This window comes from Heptranchias perlo, chromosome 37 (assembly GCF_035084215.1).
Source record: "Heptranchias perlo isolate sHepPer1 chromosome 37, sHepPer1.hap1, whole genome shotgun sequence".
NCBI lineage: Eukaryota > Metazoa > Chordata > Chondrichthyes > Hexanchiformes > Hexanchidae > Heptranchias > Heptranchias perlo.
In genome coordinates this window covers 10,018,088-10,043,018 of record NC_090361.1, presented here as the reverse complement: position 1 = coordinate 10,043,018, position 24,931 = coordinate 10,018,088, and the positions used below count along the sequence as shown (strand labels likewise).

The 24,931-nt window shown below is 41.9% G+C and overlaps 2 long non-coding RNA genes across 3 annotated transcripts in view; one reads left to right on the top strand and one right to left on the bottom strand.

The window, feature by feature from the left end:
- LOC137304296 (uncharacterized) overlaps positions 1–12,480 on the top strand; it is a 31,926-nt gene extending 19,446 nt beyond the window's left edge. The window contains exons 2-3 of the long non-coding RNA XR_010958542.1: positions 7,506–7,785; positions 8,835–12,480. This is a non-coding gene — a long non-coding RNA (uncharacterized lncRNA). The remainder of the gene's footprint in view (positions 1–7,505; positions 7,786–8,834) is intronic.
- On the bottom strand, positions 2,304–6,107 carry LOC137304295 (uncharacterized). 2 transcript variants are annotated; one of them, XR_010958541.1, is made up of 4 exons: positions 5,753–6,104; positions 4,430–4,735; positions 2,833–2,917; positions 2,304–2,742 (listed from the first exon to the last, which is right to left on the bottom strand). It is a non-coding gene; the product is annotated as an uncharacterized lncRNA (long non-coding RNA). The 2 variants fall into 2 exon arrangements; XR_010958540.1 differs by having other exon boundaries at positions 2,304–2,917; positions 5,753–6,107.
- Positions 12,481–24,931: the final 12,451 nt, after the last annotated feature.

Here is a 24,931-nt window from a genome sequence, read left to right as displayed (position 1 = left end):
AACCGTTCTATGATTCTATAACTGTTGGCACCAGTGAACTATGGCCTAGCAACAGTCTGCACTTTCAGAGAAGGAGGAAAGAAAAGGGGTAAAACTAAAAAAACAAATGAGTGGAAGGCATCTAATCAGCTATAATTCTAACCATTGCAAGTGAATGGGAAGAGGGTTGGTCCCATGGAGTTTAGTAAAACTGGAATCAATGGGAAAGAATCCAGTCTACTGGAATTCTGTATGATGGAAATGATTTGGCCCTATGGAATGTTGTACTTTTGGAAACAGACGGGAAGGGATTTTATTTATTGGAATTCCATATAACAGCAGCAAATGGGAAGGGTTTCGTCCGTTGACAAAGAGCTCAGATGGTTTCTGTGTTGGTGGAGGAATCTGTGCTTTGGGTGACGCTGCTTTTCTTCCCTTTGGACTGTTAGATCCCACACTGTTTGCTAGCATCTCCTGATTTAATTTCAGTTGAGTTACCCTCCCATCATTGCCTCAGCTTTTCACACATTCTTTGTCTCTATTTTGTCTTTTCTTTTACTGTATTACGTTTTTTCCTATTGTCCTATTTAAGTAACATCGTTAACCAATAACTGTTCAGTAAAAGGATTTTTATTTAACTTTACGTACTGAGGAAAATACACCTCCTGGTCAAAAATCAGCACAATTTGTCTGCTGTGGCTGGCTAAATCTAAATGTTACTCATGTCTGGGACATCTTCACTGTGGCAGTCATTGAGGGACACCAGGCTTTTTACCATGCAGACAGGTGAAAGTGAAAAAAGCACTTTGTGATTCAGGAAAAGAGATAACAGAGAAAAAAAAAGTTAGCAAGTTACTTAACGTATATGTGTGATCCTCACCCTGCTGACCACCTGATGGAGTTTCCCTTTAAAGATTTTTTAAAAATTATATGTTTTTCTGTTTTGATAAAATAACATTTTTCTAATACGGCCAACCCTTCATACAGTGAAGAGTTTATAATCTGTCCAGGGTATTACTGAATTCTTACCTCTCATCTTTTACTCTACTACGATTTCCTAGCTGAAAGAAGATAAGTAGTTAGTATTTAACTTTGTATTTACAATAATTGTATTTGGAATTAATAGTCGCTAATAGAATTAATAACAGAACTAAGTGTTTGCTTGGTTGCACTCTTGCCTTTGGATCAGAAGAAGGGTCTACTCCAGGGCTTGAGCATACAAACTAGGTTGACATGCCAGTGCATTATATTCACGATAAAGGGCAGAGGACCTAAATCCAGAACTCCAGGAGTGATGTAATTACTTAGTCTTAACTGATAGAAGTAGATTTTCAGCTCACTACCCCAGTGTAAATGTGGCATTGCAGATCAGCTACCCATGGGCCGGATCTTGCTGTTTCAGGGCATCTCATGGCATATGCCGTTAGTTAGACTTTTTTCTGCACCCTTCAGCTCAAACGTTTTTTGCGCCGTAACTTGCTGAAAGTGCGAGCTTATAACGGGGAGTCAAGGGCAATGCGGCATCTGGGACCTTAGTGAATGGCAGGGCCAACAGTGTATTTCCTTAAAAAATTAGATTTAAGGATTGAGAAAGAAACAGAGTAACGATGGAGAAGGAGGGTGATTTAGAGTCAAATCAGGTACAGAAAGAGAAATAAAAAGAGGGGAAGAAAGATGGGATTAAGAGAGTGCGAAAAAGAGACAGAAAGGAAAAGTAAGAAAAAAATTTTAAAATTTGTCATTTTTAAAATCTCTAACAATAATTCACTACATGCAAGAATGAGATTAAATTATTTAAATTGTTCCCTTTCTGGGCCAGAGAGGTTGATTGGCATTGCATTAACAATTATCACGTTGTTAAAAAGGTATTTACGCTGTTAAATGCCAGCCCTAACTTTCTGCAGCATGTTTAAAGGACAATTAATGTGCAAATCCAGCATGTTCTTAAAAATAACAGGGAGTCTAAGGGTGAGATGCTGTTTGTGCGAAGCAAAGGGCGGAGCGACGTAAATCGACCAGCAAGTTCTGGAGGTTCACAGCTCATGGCGTATCTCTTAGTCTCCTGACCTTGCTGGCCGATTTGCGCATTAATAATGGCATGCATTGTTAATATGCCGTCATTTTTCCAGCATGATCCATAGAAACCACCCGATTTTCATTTCCATTCCAGTATTTGTGTATTCCCTCCAGGCTTGGTGTCTCCTGAATATTTGGATATTGGAGATTATTAATGACCATTTCGTTGCTGATCATGATTTTATCTATGAACTCTCACCAATTAGGAAACATTATTGATGATTTTTTTTTCAAAAAATATACTTTATTCATAAAATTTGCAACAATACAGTTGTCTATCTCATTCCAAACGTACACAATACAGATTATACAATTTGCAGGTTACATCAAGTACAGTTCAATGAACACATTGGACATAATTACAGTTCATGACACTCTAGGGTGCCTCATTGCATCACAATCAATACAGGTGATTCATTACAGATTCATTACAGGTACATTACATTTCATTACATCAATTTGAATTTTACATTCTGCCCGAGGGGTTTTTCCCTGATTTCAGCCCCTCGGTATACAGTGGCGGGAAGGCTCTAAACAGATGCCTTTCCCCACAGATAAATTCTATAGTCAAAAATATTTTCAAACTGCACCATTGCACTGGACACCCTTGTTGTCTTGCCTCCCTCACTGTGTCGCCTTTCATCCATAAGCTGGAGGTGGGGGTGTGCTAACTTGTTAATTTCCTTACTGCGAATATGGAGTTGTCCTATAAAAATCTTTTTTTACATGAAAGTGGCAAAATGCAATATCTTTTACTACGAGAAATAGATCACTTACCTTGTTTAGCCTGGAACAATATGGCTGCTACAAACGAGGAGCAAAACGACACCACCTCCCAAAATTAGTTTCCACCAGTCACGAGCTGTGAAACAGGAAATTCATGTTAAAGAAGTTCCAATCTACATATTAGCATATAAGAGAGATATCAAATGTCTAATTATTTTCTGATCATTATTTTTTTTGAGTTGTGTGCTCAATAAACATATTCATTTATAAGAGCTGATGCTTTCTACTTAAATAATGTTACCAGAATCCCGATTCTCTTTGTTTACATTCTGATCTGGAAAAAAGAACAAAAGCGAAGAATCGAGTGATGTAGTTACCATTTAACTCATGACACTGGGATTTCTATCATTGTAGCCGTGCTGAGACCTACAGGAACTTTTACTCTGAATAATTAAAACTCAAACTGTTTTGTTTCTGATGTGCTAATTAATAGAAATGTGTTACTTTCTTTTTCCAATTTTCTTCCCTTCTCTCAAGGTAGCGGTAGGGATGCTAAAACTAACCTCTGCAGTCCTGGGCTAGAGAGGGTAAAAATCAGCCAGGGTTCTTGCTTCTGAATGGTCTCCATTGACCCCCACTGGAAAGTACATGTGTGTCCATGAGATTGGATCGGGCTTAACTGCGATGCCCTCCACAGTTAAATATCCTGATGATACTTGCTATCTAGGCTGATGTATGAATTTTTTTTATTCGTTCATGGGATGTGGGTGTCGCTGGCAAGGCCAGCATTTATTGCCCATCCCTAATTGCCCTTGAGAAGGTGGTGGTGAGCTGCCTTTTCGAACCGCTGCAGTCCTTATGGTGAAGGTTCTCCCATGGTGCTGATAGGGAGGGAGTTCCAGGATTTTGACCCAGCGACGATGAAGGAACGGCGATATATTTCCAAGTCGGGATGGCGTGTGACTTGGAGGGGAACATGCAGGTGGTGTTGTTCCCATGTGCCTGCTGCCCTTGTCCTTTTAGTTGGTAGAGGTCTCAGGCTTGGGAGGTGCTGTCGAAGAAGCCTTGGCGAGTTGCTGCAGTGCACATTGCGCTGGTGGTGAAGGGAATGAATGTTTAGGGTGGTGGATGGCCACCCGGATGAGATACCGGGGTGGGGGTGGCTGGCAAAAGTAAACTGTACTGCAGCATGAATCAGTGTCTTCAGGAGAGGAGGGAAGGAACAAGTCCACAGACTCAAGCTGGGCAGATAAAGGGAAGACAGGGGAAAATCTGTCCTCTCCAGCTCACCTAATCAGGTGGTTGTGTAGGACTCACGTAAGGTCGATCTTCCTCTCTTAGCCCCCGCTGGGCACCCAACAGGCACAGCACACTTTAAGCACACAAACATTTGAAAGCCACTGATTTAAAACATGCTCTGAAATTAGTGTCACTGTAAAGCTCGTTATTATAAATCGTTACACATTTTGCATCTGCTCTTTGCATAGGTCCATGATATTATTCTAATATTTAGCCTTCTCAACGAGTTTAATCAGAGCAAAATATCTGGAGATATTTTAAAGATACATTGAAGAAAGTTAGATCATATCACATCCAAAGGTGCTCTCTATTTGCACACCGGGCTCTCAGCAAATGGTTTGTCACTCACCTGTTACATTTATCTGTATAGGGTCACTGTAAGGGGAATCAATCCATCTCTCTAACACCTTTCTTCTATACTGACAAGTGTATCTTCCTTTAGTTGTAGAATTTATGTTCTTGAGGAAGAAAGCTGCTGTGTAACCGTTGTGAGAGAAGGTGCTGATTTCACTATGATGTTCCTTGTGTACTTTATATAAAAGGAACATGCTTGATGGATATTGACCAGGAGTTACACAGTTTATAGTGATGTTTCCTCCTTCTCTAAATACTTCAGAAGCTGGCTCCAAAGAAATTGATGGTTTGGGGAGAGGATCTGAAATAAATGTAACATTTGGAATAAACATTTTGAGACATTAAAATTACTTTGAATAGAAGCAAGTAACAAAGCTTCAAGGGCAACTTTCTCAAATCAACTTTCAGGCAGAAATTACTTTCATTCAGCCTCCTGAATTTCACTCCCTTTACAGTTTCCTTCATGGGATCACAGAGGAGTATCTGAAATTGTGACACTTCCGATACAGTAACAATAAGGACCTTTTAAAGTCAGTTTTTAATTGCTGTTTTAAAAACCTGGATTTCTGGGTGTTTTCAGTACCAAAAATCAGGGGCTCACATTACAGCCCGAAAACCAGGGTAAATTCAGAGAAAATCAGGCACAGTCAGTTTTTATTTTGAACATCACTAAGCTTCAAGAAAACAAGCAAGAGATTAACAAGGATGGCTAAATGACAACTGACAATTATTTACAGTTCCCAACCAGCATTTTAGGGGCCTCAAAAGGCAGTTCCAAAAGTAATGTAATTTTCCATGATCATAAAGTATTGTCAAGCTATTTTAGCAGTCAAATATATTTACTGTATGTGTGAATGGACTGTGCACTGCATAACTGATGACTGCTAAAAGTAATGTTTAAAGTAGCACATCACCGTTTTAGTATCATCATAAAGCACAAATATTTTTAAAGTCTGACTGAAATATGAAATAGTTGATGCTAAAATTTAGTTATGTGCTATGAATGGTGTATTTTGTTCACTGTGTGCAGTGTATCCATTTTATTACTAAAGTAGTTGTAGTCATTATCATGTCTCTTCAATGTGCATCCTGACATTAAGGATTCAGTGCACACACATCTCTGGACTTGGTTTTTGGTGAGAAAAAATGTCCAAATCTTTCCTCAAATGTGGGAGGAAATCAGTTTTTACTGATTCACAATCCAAACAAATTTGGAAACTTATTCGTGGAATTCGGTAAAAACTGATTTTAAAATAATATGCAACACAGTAATGTGACTGTCTGAAAATTTATTTAATCTAATTCTCAACATTCTTACCTATTACAATGAGTTTGACAGAGTCACTGCTTGTGGAGGCAATTGGTCTTCCTGATACTTGTATTTGATAGAAACAGCAATAATAAACGTCACCGCTGGACTCATTGATTGGGACAGAGAAAGGAACAAAATTACTCAGTGGAGCAGCATGTTGGATTCTGCTAAATGTTTTTGAACTGCTTTTGTACAAATAAAATATGTTCCATGTATATCCATCAGGAGCTTTACAAAACATATCTATAATCTCTCCTCTTACAACCACCATTAAAGATGATGTCAGCATTGGCTTTGATAGGCGATCTGAAATTAACAACAAAATAAGATGTTAAATATATGAGATATTTCATTTGTAACAGCAGCTGTGGGAGAGACCCAGGAGTGTGGAGTGCTTACAAAGGGGCAGTACTTGCAGAACAAACTACCCCAGACAATGACTCTACCAAACTAGAGTCAGCAACTTGGACATAATGGAGAACCGATGCAAGATGACACTTAAGGTCAGCAGGGAGGCTGTGATTGAAGTGTGCCACTTGGTCCACAAAGATCTGCTGGGACATGCCACCACCTGCATTGCACTACATGGCCACTAGCATTCAAGGTCACCACTTCCCTCGACTTTCATGGCACTGAGACTTTACAGACATGCTACGAGTTGTAATGATCTAGAATGCACTGCCTGAAAGGGTGGTAGAAGCAGATTCAGTAGTAACTTTCAAAAGGGAATTGGATAAATACTTGAAGGGAAAACATTTATAGGACTATGGGGAAAGAGTAGGGGAATGGGACTAATTGGATGGCTCTTTCAAAGAGCTGGCACAGGCATGATGGACCAAATGGCCTCCTCCTGTGTTGTACCTACTATGATACCATGACACACCTAAAGCAATAATCACAGCAGGCAGTTGCTTTTATTCATCTGGGATGTGGACACCAAGGCCGGCATTTATTGTACATCCCTAGTTTCCCTTGGCCATCCACTGCTGCATTAGGCAGGTAACCGATCACCTGCAAATACTTTGCAAAAAACAGCAATAGAAGAAGCAGCAATGTTCTTCAACATTGGTGATTTCTCCAAGGTGTGGGGTATCATTGACTATACAATGTGAGTTAAAATAAAGGAATATGAAGTGTGTGTGTTGCGTAGTGTACTTTAATTTGTATTGAGTATTTTGCATAATAGAACTATTTGGAGAATGTTATAGATCGTGTCAGTTTGGCTCAGTTGGAACATCCTCACCTTTGAGTCATATAGTCGTGGGTTCAAAGAGTGGTTATGAGTTATTCCTGGGTGTCTTCTCTCACTACATTCTTGCTGTGTGTATCAACCGAATGTGTGGTGGAAAGAATCAAAAGAAATGTGTCTCACATTGTCAGTGAGTTACACCAGGCAGATAAAAGATTTCTTCTGGTCCCTTTGTGTCAGTGACATTCTAAACTTAGTGAGATTTTCTCTGATCCTAGTTCTACCAAAATTGTTAACAGGTTGGGGAGGACTGAACTTTAAAAATATGTCATCACTTTCTCTAATTGTTAGGTGTCTGAAAGGTTTTTTTTGTCCCTATAATTGTAGACTGTCGAGGACTTTGAATGTATGTACCTTCAAATACTGTGTAACCCGCAAAGTAGCATTGACTCTATTATTATGTATTCAACACCGAACCTGAGAAAACATGTATTCAGTAATAAAATATGTTATCTGGGAAAAAATGACCACATGGGTCATATTTCTTGCCTGTTATTTGTATTTGCACAGGATCGCTGTGTGGTGATGATTGTCTTTCTCGGGTTATAAACGGACGTATAGATTCCTTGGTGTCTGCTCTGTACCTTTCTGAGAACAAGAGTGCCAAGATGTCCAGTCACCTGTTTATTCAATGGAATCACTACATAGTCCTGATAGAAAAGCAATCGGCAGCTGTTGTACTGACATCTACATGTCGCACCAACATCTTCTCTCAGAAAGACTGGTGACACTGGATCATGTGAGATCTGCAGCTTTGGCAAATCCAAAAACAAAAATAAAGCAGAAAATGGTGAGCAACAGGTCATAATCAACCATTTAATGAAAATTAGTTTTACTCAAGAGTCTCTTGCCAGTGCTCTATACCACACTGATGGCTAATGAAAGGGAGACCCCATTGGGTGTGGAGGAACCTGAGGCCCCCATTCTTCCTCCCCTCCCCCACACATATTGACCTTCACAGTTATCTGTTAGTTTTTACCATGTATTATTCATTTGATTTCTTTCTTCAAGTTTGGTCCTTGGCGGGAACAAACAGGATGCAAATATTGTACAGTAACATTATTTGACTTGATTTGTGTTGGCTGATTAGTCACTGGTAACCAAGAGTTTGCCAAAGCTGTATTATGCTTTAGAACTCTTCAATATAGTTGTGGATAAAATGACAGCAACAATAGATGGGTCACTGGTTAGAATTCACTTTGGTGGCCTCTTTATCAGCTTCTGAAACCTTCATCCATGCCTTTGTTACCTCTAGACTTGACTGCTCCAATGCTCTCTTTGTCATCCTCCCTCCATAAACTTGAGGTCATCCAAAACACTGCTGCCCGTATCCTAACTCGCAACAAGTCCCGTTCACCCATCACCCCATGCTCGCTGACCTACACTAGCTCCCAGTCTGGCCACACATCGATTTTAAAATTCTCATCCTTATTTTGAAATCCCTCCAGGGCCTCGCCCCTCCCTATCTCTGTAACCTCCTCCAGCCCTACAACCCTCCGAGGTCTTTGCGCTTCTCCAATTCTGGTCTCTTGCACATCTCCGATATTCATCGCTCCACCATTGGCGGCCATGCCTTCAGCTGCCTAAGCCCTAAGCTCTGGAATTCCCTCCCTAAACCTCTCTGCCTCTCTACCTCTCTCTCCTCTTTTGACGCTCCTTAAAACCTACCTCTTTGACCAAGCTTTTGGTCACCTGTCCTATTGGCTCAGTGTCAAATTTTGTTTGATAACGCTCCTGTGAAGCGCCTTGGGATGTTTTATTATGTTAAAGGCACTATATAAATGCAAGTTGTTATTTTTATCACTGTTAACCTTCATAATATGATCTTTTTTGCTGAAGATGAACAGTATCTGTCAGAAGTCCTCTAGCATCTATCCAAAGAAAATTCAGTTTGGATTGAGAATTAACTGGCCCAAGATCGTCCATCAACAGCCTCCATCAGCTGCTTGTCAACAAGTTTGAAATAACATCATTGAGAGTTGGTACCAACATCCACTACAACAACAGCATTACTGTAGAAGTGAATCAATGAATCAGACGCTGTGGCCAATATACCCAATTTGGTGGGCCAGAACGGCTTGGCTGGAGATGAAGCTTCAAATCTTGTATTGCCTTACCATCAACTCTACTGTACAGTACTGAAACTTGGACTTTGGTTGGGCCTGCACTGCACTGAATGTGAGCATTCGAGGTGTGACATCAATGCTGTCTACTCAGCATCACCAGGCAATAACATATCACATTTGACAGCATCTATCAATAGGCTACCACTGATCCATCACCTGCAACACTGGCCTAATAATCATTATACAGCATTGGCCATCTCCCTCAGCAATCTCCTGAGAAACTCGTTGACCACCTTATTTTTGCCAAATTGAAATCTTAAAATAAAGCACATGCTACACTAAGTTGCTAACTCAAGCTCCTCAAATACAATGTGAAACACATTCTGTGAACCACTTGCTCAATATTGCACAGAATAAAAATGCTTAGTGTCATCTTGTTTCCAAGTCCACTACTATCTAAATGGCCACGTGAAACTGATTGTAAAACAGTTTCCTGCTTGGTAATATTGTTCCATCATTTTTGTTATTTTGTCAGGGAAAGTAAGATCTGGACCACATCAAGTGCCATCGGGCCTCACTCTCCTCTGCCAAAACCACTCACTGCTCCAGGGTCATCCTGGAGAGCAAAGAGAACACCCCAGCTTCATTTCTCCACTACCGACCATCTCCTTAGACCCTTCTCCCCTGCCGTCTCACCTCCAACAAGTGCAAGGAGCTCATGGACTTCTTTGTCACTAAGATTTAGACCATCCATTCTTGGCACGGATGCTAACTGACATTGTAAATGGTACCCTCTCCTGAGGTACTGTCCACCTCCCTTCCAAAACTGCTGTCATCATCCCTTTTCTCAAAAAACCCATCCTTGACCCCTCTGTCCTTGTAAGCTACTGCCCCATCTCCAACCTCCATTTCCTTTCAAAAGTTTTGAACATGTTGACACCTTTAACATCCATGCCCATTTCTCTCTCAACTCTGTTTGAATCTCTCCAATCAGGTTTCCACCCCTGCCACAGCAGTGAAACGTCCCTAATCAAAGTCACAAATGACACCCTCTATGAAAGTGACCCTGGTACTCTATCACTCCTCATCCTTCTCTGTAGCCTTTGACACAGTCAACCACACCATCCTCTTCCAACACCTCTCCTCCACTGTCCTGTTCAGTGGACTACCGTCGCATGTTTCCGCTCTTACCTATCCAATCATAGCCAGAACACTTCCAGCAATGGCTTCTCTTCCTGCCCCTGCACTGTTACATCTGGATTCCCTCAAGATTCTATCTTTGTTCCCCTCAACTACCTGCTGCCCTTTCATGCAGCATCCATAGGCATGGGGCCAGCATCCATATGTATTCTGCCACCACCCCTGCCTCAGTCCATCTGCTGCTGAAACGCTCATCCATGCCTTTGTCACCTCTAGACTTGGCTCTTCCAATGTTTTCCTGGTCAGCCTCCCATCTTCCACCTTCTGTAAACTTCAGCTCATCCAAAACTTTGCTGCCTGTATCCTATTCTGGACCAAATCCCGTTCACCCACCTCTCTGACCGACATTAGCTCCCAGTCCCACAATTCTCATGTTTAAATCATTTCATGGCCTTGCCCCTCCCCCCTCCCTATCTCTGTAACCTCCTTCAGCCCTACAACCCGCAAAACGTTCCATTCCTCCGATTCTGGCCTGCTGTGCACCTTCTTCCTTCACACCACCCCACTGTTGGCAGCCGTACCTTCAGCTGTCTAGGTCCCAAGCTCTAAGATTCCCTCCCTAAACCCCTCTGTCACTTCTCCACCTCACTCTCCTTTAAGACCGTCTTTAAAGCCCACCTCTTTGACCTAGCTTTTGGTCACCCTTCATACTATTTCTTTCTTTGACTCCATTTTCGTCTGATTATACCACTCTGAAATGTCTAGAGTTTTTCTATGCAAGTTATTGTTGTCCAATCTTACCTGTTACATTCATTCGCACCGAGTCACTCAACTATGAGTAATACTGTGTTGTGAAATAATTACATCTATATTGACTTTCATCTCTTCATTGTATATCATCAATGCGAAAGTTAACACTGTTCAGTCTAGTGATGATGGAACTGTCATTGTACAATTCATTTCTGCTGTCGAGACCCTGAGCACTGCATGTGATTGTAACACTCTCTCCTTTCAGATAAATGCCAGTTGGTGGATTCAGTCCAGTGAAGCTCTTGCTGTTACTCAGCGTAGTTTGTGTTAATGACTTCTTGCAGTGAAGTCTTGCACATGTTTCCATTATCCATGTGATATTGTTCCCTTCAGTTAAATGATGCAAAAGTATTTGGTACCTAACTTTGTTGGAGAAAAATCTTAAAGCTCGGGAGCAAAGTGATTTTATTTTCATGTTTTGTAAGTACATCCTCATGCGTGGCTCCACTCACATGTCAAGTTCATCCATGGCTATAAATAACCAAATCCTATCTCTGTCTTGTCTATCTCCTCCAGCCCTACAACCCTCTGGGAACTCTGCACTCCTCCAATTCTGGCCTTTTGTGCAGCACTGATTTCCATTGCCTCACCATTGGTGACTGTGCCTTCAGCCATTTGGGCCCCAAGCTCTGGAATTCCCACGCTAAACTTCTCCGCCTCTCTGCCTCTCTCGCCTCCTTCAAAATGCTCCTTAAAACCTATCTCGTGTCCTAATAAATCCTTTTCTGCCTCGGTGTCAAATTTTGTCTGATAATGCTCCTTGGGATGTTTTACAATGTTATAGGTATTATATAAATGCAAGTTGTTGTTGTTATGTGTGTGGCGATAATTCTCTTTTTTCTCTATCTGAACTGTTGTCTCACTCTGAAATTCTCTTGTGTTTCTCTCTGACTTTCTGTCTGTCTGAACTTCTATCTCTTGCTATCTTTCCCTTTTTTTCTCTCCCTCTCTTCACTTATGCCCTTTACCACCCTCGTTGTTTCCCTATTTGTCTCCCCTTCTTCCCACTGCTATCTCCTTCTCCCTTACTGTTGCTCTCTTTCTTTCCCTGTCCCTATTTTTCTCTTCCCCCATTGCCTTTTATTGAGGTATCTGTGAGCTCGACTGCAGAGCGCTTTCAAAAAGTAAGCAGCTGGCTTCTTACCAGCAGAGGGCAGCCAGTGAAGCTGGCAACAGAAGAGGATACAGGCAGGTGGCGACAGCTAGAGGTAAAAAGCCGGTAAATCAGCAAGCCTGGGACATGGTGCTGCCAGGTCTGGTTGGATGTATTCCTGAAGGTTTCATCATATGACCTCCCACCTCCAACTGCCCCACCTTTATGCTTGCGCCATTGGTCACCCAACACGTCCATCCCCCAATTGAAAAGCGAGCAAACTCTTCATTGCCTGATTGGGTGATTCTTGACTGCCAGTCAAACAGCCTTTTTTCTCCTGTTTTCAATATTTTGATAACTAATAAACTAAAGTGTTCAAAGCAAGTGAAAAAAAACACATAATTTTGTTCAGGCTGCTATTATTTTTCTCCTGGGTTGTTCGCAACAGTGTCCTGGAGATTAATCTTCAATTCCTTAAGACTCCAGGACAATCCTGGAGAATTGGCAACCCTAGCAGGAGTGGCCAAGGGTGGGCATGAGGCGCCAGGGGGTCAACAGGCAGAAGAGGCATACAGAAAAGGGGAGGAGCCTGAGTATCTCTTCCCCCCCTTTTCCATTGCAGATCCGTTGTCGCAAAGCCCCAGGAATTCAAACAGGTAAAAGAAGTTTAATGAGCAACAGACTGGGAAGAATTCGCAATTTTCTTACTTGGAAATTTGCAAAAAATGCACATTTGCCACAGGATTCCCCCCAGTGCAGTATCACTGCAGCTTTTCACACTTTGCATCACCCATAGGAACCGCAGTTACAGCCACTGAGAGCAGTTCGAAAGCTATAAAAACGAATGGACTCAAAAGTTCCTGGTCAAAGATTCCCTATTCACCAGGGAGACTAACAAGGTGGGCAGGACATTGGAAGAAGCGGTCGAAAAAGATATTAAAACATTTAAGATAGAAAGGTGGGAGATAATTAATAAACTAATCAAACTAAGGGAGCTTAAGACACATGGTCTGGATGGATTGCATCTGCACATATTAAAAGAAGTTAGGGGGGAGATAGCAGAGGCACTATTACACTTATATAATAATTCACTAGAAAAGTGAAAAGTGCCAGAGGACTGGAGGACAGTTAATGTTATTCCTGTGTTTAAAAAGAGAGAGAGAACAAGCCCAGGGAACTACACACCAGTTAGCTTCACGTCAGTGGTAGTACAGATAATGGAATCTTTACTCAAAGATGTAATAGAAAGACATCTAGGGAATGAAAATATAACAAAGAGTAGTCAGCTCGGATTTCAGAAGGGAAAGTCATGCTTGACCAACCTTATTGAATTCTTTGAAGAAGTAACAGAAAGAGTAGACAAGGGCAATGTAGTAGGTGTGATATATTTGGATTTGGTAATGTACCGCATTGTAGACTCATAACTAAGGTCAGAGTATGTGGAATCACAGAACAGGTAGCAGAATGGATAGCAAGTTGGCTACAAAATAAAAAACTGAGAGTATGGGTTAAGGGTAGCTACTCAGGCTTGCAAAGGGTGGAAAGTGGTGCACCACAGGGATCGGTGCTGGGACCATTGTTCACAATTTACATTAACGATTTGGATTTGGGAATCGGAAGTACAATGTCAAAATTTGAGGACGACACCAAATTGGGGGGCGTAGTTAATACAAAGGAAGAACGCGTCAAAATGCAAGAAGACATTAATAAACTTGCAGAATGGGCATGGATAGGAAGAATAAGGAGGCCACATACTGCTTGGATAATAAGAGTCTAAACAGGATAGAAGAGCAAAGGGATCCACGGGTACAGATACACAAATCACTAAAAGTAGCAATGTAGATTAATAAGGCCATAAAATAGGCAAATTAAGCACTAGGGTTCATTTTTAAAGGGATAGAATTTGAAAAGCAAAGAAGTTATGTTAAACTTGTATAGAACCTTGGTTAGACCACACTTGGAGTATTGTGCACAGTTCTGGTCTCCATAATGTAGAAAGGATGTAGAGGCATTGAAGAGGGTGCAAAAAAGATTCACAAGGATGATACCAGAACTGAAAGATATCCTTATCAGGAAAGGCTGAACAGGCTGGGGCTAAGAGAAGGCTGAGGGGTGACCTGATAGAGTTCTTTAAGATAATGATAGGGTTTGATAGAGTAGACATAGAGAAAACGTTTCCACTTGTGGGGGAGTCCAAAACTAGAGGTCATAAATAAAAAATAATTGCTAATAAATCCAATAGGGAATTCAGGAGAAATTTCTTTACCCAGTGAGTGGTTCGAACATGGAACTCGCTACCACGTGGAGTAGTTGAGGCGAATAGCATAGTTGCATTTATGGGATTGTGATTGGTTCCTCGAAAATAAGTATTTTCCTTAAAAAAATAGATACTACAACTGGTTAGACCACAGTTGGAGTACTGTGCACAGTTCTGGTCTCCATATTACAAAAAGGATATAGAGGCATTGAAGAAGGTGCAAAAATGATTCACAAGGATGGTACTAGAACTGAGAGGTTATACTTATCAGGAAAGCCTGAACAGGCTGGGGCCCTTTTCTCTAAAAAAAAGAAAAGGCTGACGGGTGACCTGATAGAGGTCTGTAAGATAATGAAAGGGTTTGATAGAAAATGTTTCCACTGTGGGGGAGTTCAAAACTAGAGGTCATAAATAAATCCAATAGGGAATTCAGGAGAAACTTCTTTATCCAAAGAGTGGGGTAAGAATGTGGAACGAGCTACCACAAGGAGTAGTTGGGGCAAATAGCATAGATGCATTTAAGGGGAAGCTAGATAAGCATGTGGGGGAGAAAGGAATAGAAGGGTATCCTGATAGGGTTAGATGAAGTAGGGAGCGAGGAGGCTCGTGTGGAGCATAGATGCCGGCATAGACCATGGGCTGAATGGCCTGTTTCTGTGCTGTAGTTTCAATGTAACATTGGGGAATCCCCCAAATATCTTGCTGAGGATGTTTTCTTCAAAAAGTTTGAGGGCTAATACTCAGGGAAGAGGATCACAAAAAACATGCATGACTTTATTTCACCCTGAAGTCAGGTCAAAAAAAATTGGGTGGTCAGTTGTAAGCAAATATATGGAAAAATAAAACAGAACATTTGTAATCAGCAAAAAGTTTTGGAAGAAGCAAACAAAATAGTTTAAATAATAAATATTTGCAACATTCTTCACAAACTAATGTGCTGAAAGAACTTTGGGGTACAACGCTATCTTCCCCCTCAGTGCCCCCCATGGAAATTCGTTCAGCTATTTGTAGGTGAAGCAGATAACTGAAGGTGCTCAGTACATGATGATGCCTTTCATGGATCAGCTTCTCCTGCACCAAACCATGAAAGCTGCTGTCCGTCACATTCAGAACTGCAGTTGGCCGAATTTGACGTTTCCAGGTTTTCTTTGGTCCTCATTTTGAAATTCAGAGGTAATTATCAAATTTTAGCAAGTTTGAACTCCAAAATCAAAAGGTTTAATTATAATACTTGCAATTATAATATTAATTATATTATTATAATATTAATTATAATATATTGGCAGTTCCTCAGCTTAGAAAAATGAATGTAAAATTTACCTGTACTACTTTAGTTTACTAATAGCTAATATTACTTACAACTATACCCTCCAAAGGGGCATTGCTGAAGAAGATTGTGCTAGAATAGTGAAGAAGATGGTTAAAGACATGATTTAGAGCTGCCCTGGCTACTATCAACATCCCATGCTAGTATCCAATATGGTGATCAGCTACTAGTCCACGGATCAGGGAGATGATATGGCCCATCTTGCTCATTCATCCATTGAAAATGACTGATCCTCCACTGTACAACCCAACTAGAATCATAGGGAGGAATTTTAACCACCCGATCCCCATCCCCCCACGGAGAGAGAGAGGGAGAGAGTTGGGGCTGGGGGTGGTGGGTTAAATTGCAGCTATGTGAAACCCAACCCCAACCCACCGTGAACGTGCCTACTTCTGTTTAAACCGTGGTGCGTTTGGGGGCATGCAAGTAAACCGCTCTGAAGAGGCGGGTCCGTCATTATAATATGTTACTGAGGCGCCGTTCCTGAGATTTTGACATTCATTTGAATTTGACGCTGGCCAGCCAGGTTTCCCAGGGCTCGGGGAACCCAGCAGCTAAAGGGAGTCGAGAACTGCCGGATCCAGCAGGTAAATTCTTTTTATAGCACTGCTTGTGAGTCAGGTGGAGTAGGAGTGCTTCCCTCCTTGCCCCTCAAGCAAATCATCTGCTGTGATCGGCCAACCACCCCCTCCCCCCCCCCCAGCCCCTCCACACCAACCCCGTGATCTGTCCCAGTCCCCCCTCCCTCCCAATCGCCGGTCTGACCCCCCCACCAACCCACGATGCTCCCCGGCTGCGGCCTTCTTCCGCTGGCTTTCCCGCCCGGCAACCGGCCAACCTCTCAATCCGGCCGGCTGCCAGGTGGGAAACGGGTTAAAATAAAGATAATGAGGTCCTGCCGTTAAATTCGGCAGGACTTACCAGTTTCTGGCAATTCCAGGTTTCCTGGCAGCTGACACACACCCCCGCTCCCTCCCCACCCCCCTGTAAATATTGGGGTCCTGGAATCTTACAACACAGAAGGAGGCCATTCGGCCCATTGTGCCTGTGCCAGTTCTCTGAAAGAGCTATCCAATTAGTTCCACTCCCCTGCTCTATCCCCATAGCCCTGTAAATTTTTCCTTTTCAAGTATATATCCAATTCCCTTTTGAAAGTTACTATTGAATCTGCTTCCACTGCTCTTTCAAGCAATGCATCCCAGGTCATAATAACTGCCTCTTGAGCTTTTGCCTCCAATACCCCGCCTGATATTAATTCCCCATTGCATCAAGAAATGCATCCTATATCAGTCCTGAGCTTGCCTTTTACCTGTTTGTAATTGTAGTCGTGGTTTAACTTGAAATAATGCTCTGGATTAACCTTTTCTTTAATGCTTTCTATCATATCTATAAAGTCCTCTCTCATTCAGCTCCTTTTAAGGCTAAAAAGCCCAGGGTTTTTCTAACCCTTTCTCATAATTCAATCCAATGATACAAAGGATTAACCTTGTTGGTCTTTTCTACTCCACTTCTAATGCTTGAATCTTTCCCTTGTGCTTCGATGCCTAGAATTGTATGTCAGTGTTCAACAAGGTACACATGGTGATACAGTGTCAGCAGTAATGAAATGTTACTGATTAAATAACATCAAGCTCACAGTCCACTGTCATCTTAGATACTGCCTGTCCACAATAAAAGTGAACTTATTGTTCAGTTTGTCATGATTCCCTTACATAGATGGTGATAAGCTTGGGCTTCTTCCCCAAACTCGGCTATACAGGAACATTTCTTTATCTTCAAGGAAATAACAAAAACAGAGGAAGACTCAGGCCCATCTCTCCTGCACCTTGATGTGTTCAAAAACCCAACCAACTTATCATCTCACCATACATGCAACTTGCTCTGATTCGACAAAAGCAGTAAGATTGTTAACAATTTTAAACCAACTGCACCAAAATATTCATGAAATTTAAATTTCCCAATGTCCAGGTGGGGCAGAAAGATGTTGGCTTTCAAACATTGTCCTCCTAGCACTGTTTGTTGTGAAGATTCTTAGCTTTTCTCTGCTGAGTTCAATAGTTTGCAGTTTACGCGTGATGTCTCCCACCTTTGCTGTCCCTGAGTTCCTGCCAATCAGAGACCCAAAACCCAGGAGGGGCACTTGTGAGTGCACTGAGGTGTATGAAATGCAATGCCCTGAAGGGTGAGTGCTGTCTTCGTATGAGTATAATTAATGAGATAGGGTTGAGCACAACATGTTTCAATAGAATTGGTTTCTTTCCCACTACACAGTCCAGCTTTAATCAGCTGGGAAACCATTAAAACTGTAAAATAGCTACTCCTCCTCTGCACACTCTCACAGAGACGATAACACAGTGGAAACCCAACAGAAATCGCAGTTACACAAAACTCAAACCAGGAACCCTGAAAGGAAGTACAGTACTGCGCAACTCCAGTTACAGATATTTAAACACAAACGACATTGCCCCGTCACACCTGTCCAAAATGTTGTCAGAAACCTTCTTAGCAGCAAACACTTCTGCCCACCGTCCCCCCACCCCGCCTTAAAAATGTAGATCATTTTCAGATAGTGTGCCTCTCCATTTCCTGTACTCTCACAGCTTGGCTTTTAGCTAGTGACTGAAATCAATGAAGTAGTTTATCCATTGTTTAGGGGCTGATTTATCAAACCTCCCCTTGGGATAAGGTTCCAGCTCCATGGATGTTTCATGTTCATTATTGCTCTTTCTCCGATTCCGCAATACGGTGAAACTTCTTCCCTTGCCAGTAGTCTCAAATTGTGCAACAATACAGATGGCTCCAAACTATTCTGGCTCTCTTATTGTTTATCAATAAAAGATAACAAATAGTTTACTGGGCTTACCAGTGCAGAGAAAGACCAAAACTGGAAACATCTTCAGCTGACAGTTAGTGATAGAGAGTCTGAAAAAGAAAAATGGCGAAAAGTGGCTGTCAGTAAGTTGTATGAAGACAGAAGTTATAAATGACATAACATGTCATTTGTTACTCATCACAGGAAGTTAAGAAATCATTCCCTCAGCTGCAGAAAAAGCAGTTTCAGAATGATTTCTGAACACCAAAGCAGAAAGCCCCCAGAACTTTATTACTATGTGATCACCAGGTACAAGTTGTGTTGATTATGCTGTGGACTATGTCTTGTATAAATGTCCTGTGTAAATGTTGAGATTTTTGTGTTGTTTTGCAATGAGTGAGCAGCACTTCCTGTAACTTGCCTGATCAGGACCTCAGCCCTCCTTGATTGGTTTATAGCTTCTGTTTGCTGCATTCTAAGCATATTAGCTGTGCCCCATACAATTCTATTGTTTTCTTGGCTGCCACTCACCTCTGAGGCAAATTCCTCAAACCTCCTCCCTCACCCCCCATGCCCTGCCTCCTCCTGCACTCCTTTTGATGCAACCCCTCCCCCCAGGAGTCTTCAAATGGCCCCTTTCAGCAAACCTCTGTCTACCCTTTCCCTCCACGCCACCTTGTAAAGAGTTTGTTCACTCATAAACAAAGACCTCTCCATCCATGTCAGTATCCTGGTTCATTAGTAGTACTCTTTCCCCTTCAACGAGAACATGCCATCCGGTTTCACTTTCCATCACAATACTTGACAAATTAGCAGTGTAGCGCTCAATTCCAAATCCTACCTTGGTCCGTCTCCTTATTTCTCCAATTGTTTCTCAACATTTAAACTACCACCTCCTTATCTACCAATCCTCTCAAGTTCTCAGGTGCCTTCCTTGCTGATTTCTCCTCCCTCATTTCCTCTCTGTCTCTGCACCGTGACTCCTCATCCATGGTAGTTTCGACTTGCAGCTGAACTCCCTCTCTCGCTTCTCCACTGATTTTCTTCTCCTCCTTGCCTCCTTCAAACTCACCCTCCACACCAACTTTCCTATCCCAACATAAGGCCAACTCCTCAACCTCGTCAGAACATGTGGCCTTGAAAATTTCAAAGTCTGTATAACTCTCTCCAACCCACCCCATGTTTTCCTGCCCATCCCGGGCTCCTCTATTCTCGACTTAAATCCCTGGGGTGGGAGGGGGGCGTGGGCAATGTCCCTGATTCCCTCACAAGCTCCACACATAGTGACCAGACCAATGTTTTCCCCTCCCATATCACTTCTTCACACAAAAGGTAGTGGAAATCTCCATCCAAAAAGCTGTTGAGGCTGGTGGTCAATTTCAAATTTCAAAACTGCGATTGATAGATTTTTGAAAGGCCAGGGTATTAAGGGTTACAGAACCAAAGCGGAGTTGAGATACAGATCAGCCATGATCTAATTGAATGGCGGAACAGGCTCGAGGTGCTGAATGGCCTATTCCTGTTCCTATATTCCTACTTAAAAATTGAAGGCAATAAAAGTTTGCTGTACACACCTGTACTGAGAATCAGGGAAACTGAGAGCATCGTCAGCTGAAAGTTAACAACAAAAACTGTCTGAAACAATGGACGGCGAGTATGAGACTACCAACTACTGTTTGTTGTGCAGTGAGGGCAGTGATAACCTTGCCAACTACTGGCAGTGCCATCCTGATGTTGCAATATGGGTGTAGAAGCCAAACTTATGCAACTGTCATACTTTTACTGACCCAGAGGAAGCTGAGGCATTTGCCCTCGGTCATTGGTAGGTGTGCAAAAATCTCTAGACATGGTCTGGGGCCTGCTGCTGATCTCCCTGGTATCCCATGCTCCTCAATGATGAAATGCTGTATTTGAGGCATTTTAAAAACAAACTTATCTTCAGGAGTGAAAAAATGCATGATTAAAAAATTGGTCTCCCAACAAAAAAAAATTAAAATATTTTGGGAAAAAAATCTATTTAAGAGGAGCGTTGTATTAAAAACATTGAAGAAATAAAAACAATTTTGCTTCTGTAAGAGCACCTGCAACCATGGAGCCATCTTGCTCCTATTCCAAACGAATGCTGAAGGAAACAGGAGCAAAACTAGCACAAATGGCACAGGAAGGAGCTATGTGTTCACCTGTGTGACATCCAGGATAGTGCATACCTGCCGCACAAGTCTTCAGCACCAAAGATGCTTCCCTACCATATTATACAGCTCTGTGCGATATGAGAGTACAGTAGGCCTCAGGCCTCAGGCTTCTGATCCAGATAATGTAGTGCACGGGAGAGAATTATTAGCCCATATATTTACTGTGATATACCTCAGCAGGGAATGGCTGATGGGCTGGTGTAGAAGCAGCTTTAATCTGTATCTAACCACACTGTACCTGACATGGGAATGTTTGATAACAACAATAATCCCTTCATCGTCTCATTAAAGGACATCAAGAAGATCACAATGTAGTGAGTCAGCAGTGCAAGAGGAATGAATGTTGTAAGCACTGAGTGGGTGCAATAAGAAGGAAGTTGATGGATATAGAATGGAAATGAATGGGATCAAGAGTAAAGGATGAGATTAATATGGACACAAAACAGGATGGAAAAGAGAACAGAGCCCGAAGGAAATGCTAAGCTGGTGAAAAAAGAGCCTGATAGTGAGCTCGCTGCTGCAGTACAGACAGAGCAACATGAGAGGAAACTCGATAACAATAGCTTGATGTCACCTAAGAACTACTTAACCATTCTAACTCATCCCACCTCCAATCTCGGTGTTGTCCTGCATGGGGGCAGCCTGGCCGAATGGGAAATTGGGACCCGAGCACTCATTTGAATGGTTCCAGTATTATCGCTGCTCCCTTTTGCCGTGAGAACCCTGAAGAATCCCAAGCACTTACGGAGGAGCCAGTCTGTCCCTGCATATGCACTATCACCTTGACCCTTCACCTTAGTCCCTTAATAACAAAAATATACACCTGAGATACTAGACTGGATGACCCATTAAAAGAAAGACTTGCATTTATATAGCACCTTTCAAGACCTCAGGACGTCTCAAAGCACTTTACAGCCAATAAAGTACTTTTGAAGTGTAGTCACTGTTGTAATGCAGGAAACGCAGCAACCAACATGTGCACAGCAAGATCCCACAAACAGCAATGTGATAATGACCAGATAATCTGTTTTAGTGATGTTGGTTGAGGGATAAATATTGGCCAGGACACTGGGGAGAACTCCCTGCCCTTCTTCAAAATAGTGCCATGGGATTTTTTACATCCACCTGAGGGGGCAGATGGAGCCTCAGTTTAACGTCTCATCTGAAAAACAGCAACTTCTGACAGTGCAGCGCTCCCTCAGTGCTGCACTGGAGTTTCAGCCTAGATTATATGCTCAAGTCCCTGGAATGGGACTTTGAACCCACACCCTTCTGATTCATAGGCGAGATTGCTACCCACTGAGCCACGGCTGACATCATTAAGGCAAAACAACAATCATTTATATATATTGCGCCTTTAACGTAGTAAAACCTATAGCTCCTATCACCAACATACCCACACTCAATTATCAACTTCCATTAACAGTACAGACCTTCCCATTCTTAAGTACTGCCTCCTTCATCACCAACACAGTGCGTCCCACTCTCAAATACTGTCTGCTCCAACAGCAACACACCCTGTCCTGCATTCAAACATCATCTATATTGAACTAATGTAAGGAATCTTACAACACCAGGATATAGTCCAACAATTTTATTTTACTCATTCACCTGACGAAGGGGATAATCTCTGAAAGCTTGTGATTTTAAAATAAAATTGTTGGACTATAACCTGGTGTTGTAAGATTCCTTACATTTGTCCACACCAGTCCATCACCGGCATCTCCACATCATATATTGAACTAGGCATTCAACTTGCCTTGTTTACTCTATGCATTACAGATAATAGACGTACAACAGTTAACACTGAGATATGCTGCAGTCGTTCAGTGTACAGACTTGTTAAAATGTGTTACCGTTTCTCCTTTATGTGATAAATGATTATGATTCCACCACAGTCTACTATTGATTCAAAGTCACTTAGTTCAAATGACTGGATGATTCAAATTTGAATTAGGCTAAATAATACTCCATTCAACTGTGTTGTTTGAATTATTGGATAATTCAATTTTTTAAAGTACAACAATGATTTTGAGTTAAAAACAGAAAATGCTGGTAAAGCTCAGCAAGTGAGGTAGCATCTGTGGAGAAAGAAACAGAGTTAACGTTTCAGGTCGAAGACCTTTCGGCAGAACTGGAAGATATTAAAGAGTTAAAGTTTCTAAGCAAGTACAGAGCCAGGGAAAGGCGGGGGGGGGGGGGGGGGGGGTTGGAGACGGAGGGTGGGGAGGAAAAAAATGGGAGCAGTGGTTCGGACAGCAAGTGCTGGAAATGGTTCTGCTGTTGCCATTCACAGCTACTCTAGACCGATCTTTTGTTTCTTAACCTGTCCCATTATCACACTCCTTGCCTTGCACCATCATCCTTTTGGTCATTTAATCACTCGTGCCCTGTACCCTATCGCAGACCTTCCCTTTTGTTGTTTCCTCCCCCCCATCCCCACCTTTCCCTGGCTCTGTACTTGCTTAAAAATTTTAACTCTTAAAACATCTTCCTGTTCTGACAAAAGATCTTTGGCCGAAACGTTAACTCTGTTTCTTTCTCCACAGGTGCTGCCTCACTTGCTGAGCTTTTCCAGCATTTTCTGTCTTTATTTCAGATTTCCAGCATCCGCAGTATTTTACTAATGACTTTGAGTTAATAGGAGTGTACATTATGCGGTGATCTAATTCTGTCACAATGGGGCGCTGTTTGCTACTGTCACTTTGAAATAGCTTAAAATACAAATTTCCCTATGTGGAGAATTAATATTAAGCTTTACTTAGTTGTTATTAAGCTCTTAATTCAGTGGGCGATAGAAGCAAAGAGTTAAATGTGTTCCCAGCAATAAAATACATATGCCCTGATTCATAGGAGAGGTCAGCAAGTTTTCAATACTTTGAGAAATCATATAGTATGCCTCAACTGGAAGTAAACTTTTATACTCAAAGGAAGGATTGCAAAGGATAAACTGTAAATGTGGAAATCTGAAACAAAAACTGAAAGGAGGAAGTGTTTACCACATCGAGAAAAATGATAAATTAACATGGGGCGCAGACTCTTTGTTAGTCCTGAAACCTCTTTCTCTTCATCATAATTTTTCTCGTCTCACTCTATTTTTATCAGTACTACTGTGGTCAGCACTCTCCTGAATTATTTGTTTTTTTTTTCATTATTCCCCATTCCCCAGTGACTCTCAGGGCAGGGGACCACAGTTTGAATCCCACTATTGTGGTTGTGGTGTGGAGATTCACTGATGGCCATCAAGCAGTTGGGGACACCCAAGGCTAGCTGTGCTCTAGCTGAGAGAGGGTAGCACAGAGGCCTCTTCCCTTCCAAAAGCCCACAAAGCATACATACAACACGGTCCATCATAAACATATTTTCTTTCCGTGTCGTCTCCAGTTGTGTATGAACAAACAGCCTCGTTCACCTCCAGCTGTATTACTCGTCTCGTATTGAGCAACAAATCATTCCATTCACAAATGCTTCTAAATATTGCAATAAATATTTAAAGGCTGGGTTTGCCCAAAAGAATTCTTTATTAATAAATGAGGGTAAGTGCATAGCTTATCCCTCACAAAGGAACCCTGGGCCTAACTCTTTGCATTTGTTATTTGAATTGATTTGTTTAAAGAATATATAATAAAAGTATATATTGGATGATTATTTTTTTGTTCAGCAAGGTGAGAGATTTCAGTGTCAGGGAAACAAAGTATTTTTGTCACCTAGCGGTGGGATCAAACACTCCCAGGTAAACAATAGTGTGGCCAGATGCTGAGTAAAGCTCTCTCTACACTAAATGTGCCTCAAGTCTCATCTTAGTATAACACCCGCAAGAGCGAATTTCCTATTTCTCACACCAGTTATCCTCAGTCATTGAGACTGCCAACTTGTGCAGATTATGGGCAGCTCTGCGCTGTGCTTCCACCCACATAGGAGGTGATTCAAGGTGGCCACAAACTCATTTCATCTAGGACCCTAACAATTGCCTCTAGCTGGACAGTGAAAAGAGTTCATAGAGCACTGGCTGTAGCCAGTGACATCATTACTTTCAATGCAATTCTTGATAAATCAGCTTTATCTTATTCTCATTATTTGACAGCAAATTTGCTGTGCCTGTAAGCTTTCCACCTGATGCTGCTGCATCCATCAGAGTCCCATTGCTCTGAAAAAAGTTAGCAGCTGGCACTGTCAGCAGCTGATGTACATTAAACTTTAAGGAGCATTCCTACGCCACAAGTTTAGTAGTGTTCTGAA